This window comes from Ictidomys tridecemlineatus, chromosome 14 (genome assembly GCF_052094955.1).
Source record: "Ictidomys tridecemlineatus isolate mIctTri1 chromosome 14, mIctTri1.hap1, whole genome shotgun sequence".
Lineage (NCBI taxonomy): Eukaryota > Metazoa > Chordata > Mammalia > Rodentia > Sciuridae > Ictidomys > Ictidomys tridecemlineatus.
Genome location: NC_135490.1, coordinates 24,640,769 through 24,643,454, shown reverse-complemented (window position 1 = coordinate 24,643,454; position 2,686 = coordinate 24,640,769).

The window sequence follows — 2,686 nt, the reverse complement described above, 5'->3', positions numbered from 1 at the left end:
TATTTTTAGCCCAGAAGGCTTTTTTGTTTTCCTTGTTTGGAGCGAGGAGGAGCCAGTTGACGTTTCTAATGCCCCCTCCCCACTTTAAATTTTCCAGCCCTCCAGATCTCAGGCATTCCTCCTGGAAAAGCCTCCCACGTCCGGCCCCAACCCTTGAGTTCTCTTTGCTCTGCCTGAGCCAGGACGCCGCTCTGCTACACCCGCAACTTCGGCCTGGAAGACAGTGACAGTGCAATCCAGGGTCCAGGGCAAGAGAGGGGGTGTCAGACTGCTCTTAGGGCTGCCAGTCTCACACTTGCACCCGCTTGGCCCCTACAGCCCTCGGGTCAAGACTGTGGTCGTTTCTCCCCCGTGGGGCATTCTGGCAGAAACAGGTTATGGGATGCGACGTCTCTTAAAGATTCTGCCTTTGCACCTGCTATTAAAATCTAAAGGATCTCGTGAGCTGCTGCGTTTCTAACACCCCGGCAGGGCGAGGATAGCTGACGGACTTCTGTCCTATACCGTGTCGCAGTGTTTAGAGCAGAGTCTGGACATCAGTGTATACGTACAGAAGGCCTAGACCTCTGACCCTAGCGCTCTGAGAGCTGGTCTGGCCTCTCGTGAGGTAAGGGTTGCTAGGATGGATGTAACACCTGAATCCTTCATTCTCCAGGGACTTTTCCATCCCCCCTGGAGAATTTGATAAAATGAAAAACTCAACTCTTATTTCATACCAGCTTCACCAGAAATTCTGATTCAGCAGCTCAGGGACTGATTCCCGAACCCTGATTTTCAAGAGCTCTGGCTGAGTATTCCTGAACCACTACCTGAGGCCACACCCACTCACCACAATTGGTCCCCCCCTCCTCTACCCACTTTTCTTCGACCTTTGTGGGGGGAACAAAAGGATAGAGGTGGCTTTGTCAAGGACTAGGGAGGACTGGGGTGAGGCCTGCATTATTTAGAGAAAATGTGCCATATAGTGAATTAATTTTGCCATGCAGATATTCAAAGCAAACTCAGGGAACTGGAGATGTTGCTCAGTGGTAGAACACTAGCCTAGCATACAATTTATTTCCACAACTATTTAAAAGGGCAAACTAAGTGTTCAGTCAGAGGCAACGGTGAATTTATCTAGAGAGAAAAGAAGCCCATGATTTGAGTGGAATTACAAAATCTACTTGGGGGGGGGGCAAGAGTAAGGAAACTAAATTGGGAATTCAGTAGCAAAAAAAAAAAAAAAATCCCAGAAGATTATTCTGTTAAAATTATTTGAGACAACTCTCTATACACCAAATCCAAAGTGTCTTTGTATCATCTAGAACGAAAAAGGGGCATTTCCTTCTAAGTCAGGGAAAATGTTGAACTGAGAGGTTGGTTCTCCCTTCCCACCCACCCTTTCCCTTAGCCAAAGGGGAAGAAAACATTGAGTTTTGTGGTTTGGCGGTAGGGGTAAGGGAATAAGAAACATTTAGATAACTATATCCTTAAGACTGGAGGACCCTGGCTTCTCTGTGATTCTAGAGAGAAAAGGGACAGGCAATGACTGCACAACATGCAGTTTGCTACAGTGATCTGCCTTAATGGTGGAGTCCACTCAGAAAAATAGCTAGTTTTTTGAATTATTTAAATCACTCAAATACAAGAAAATCCACATCACTGTGCCTATAGTACTTTCTTGCTCAAAGTATAGATGATTTTTTAACTTGTATTTGATGGAATGGATGACATGGGTCACAGGTCCAGAGAGTCTTCTTTATATTCCCAAGCAAAGAAGACAAACTTGCAACAGCTAACCAGTTAATGTAACGGATAACATAGTATCACCAGTGCTCTCCCCCAACCAATAACCCAACTGTTTTCCTAAGTATTTTTTTATTTCAAGTAGTGTTTTTAATGCACAACTCTTTACAAGTCATCAGACCCTATCAACTCCATGTTTCTCTATGACCAAATGGAGTGCTTCAAAATACCATTTTTGTTGTAGCACCAAATCATCTTTCAATACTTTAAGCAGCTCTGGGACTAGATTCATTTGTGACCTAGAACTAAGGAGTCCAGGAGAGGGCAGATTTTCCTGTAGAGGCAGTTGGTTTGGTTCTCTGTTGTTTGTTGCCCCACCAACTGAAATGACTTAGAACAAACAGTGCTCTCTCTCAGGGGCAGAGAGTTTTCAACCTTCATAAGTACATTGTCTAGAGAAGATGCCAAAAAAGATATTATTCTAAATTAAGAGGGCCGTAAATCCGTCCCTTGTTTAAAAAAAAAAAAAAGGAAGTCTATGGCTACTGGTGCCAATGCACTATCGCCTTCCATTTAAAGTGGGTTGTTATTGTCATTGCCAGGAGCTGATATCTTTACGATAAAGGCAGAAACGCTGGGGGTGGAGTCAGGGGTGGGGTAGGGGTAAGGGTTGTGATTGCTTTTGTTTTGTTTTTCAAAAAAGAAAATCTGAAAAACGCAACCTAAGTTTGTAACTACTACTTGGGGGAGAAGGAAAGCCGGTGCGGTTTTAATGGGGGAAAGTGGCGGCCAGGCCGTCTGACCATCGCCTTCTCTTTGCAAATCTGGTTTTCATATTCTCTCCGTAATCACCCAAAGCCATAACTGTCTCTGAAATTATTCATTAAAGTCATTTTCAGGGATTCTCACTGGATGACTCTTTACGTTTATGATCTTCTGAGAGCAATGACATCAGCCTCTG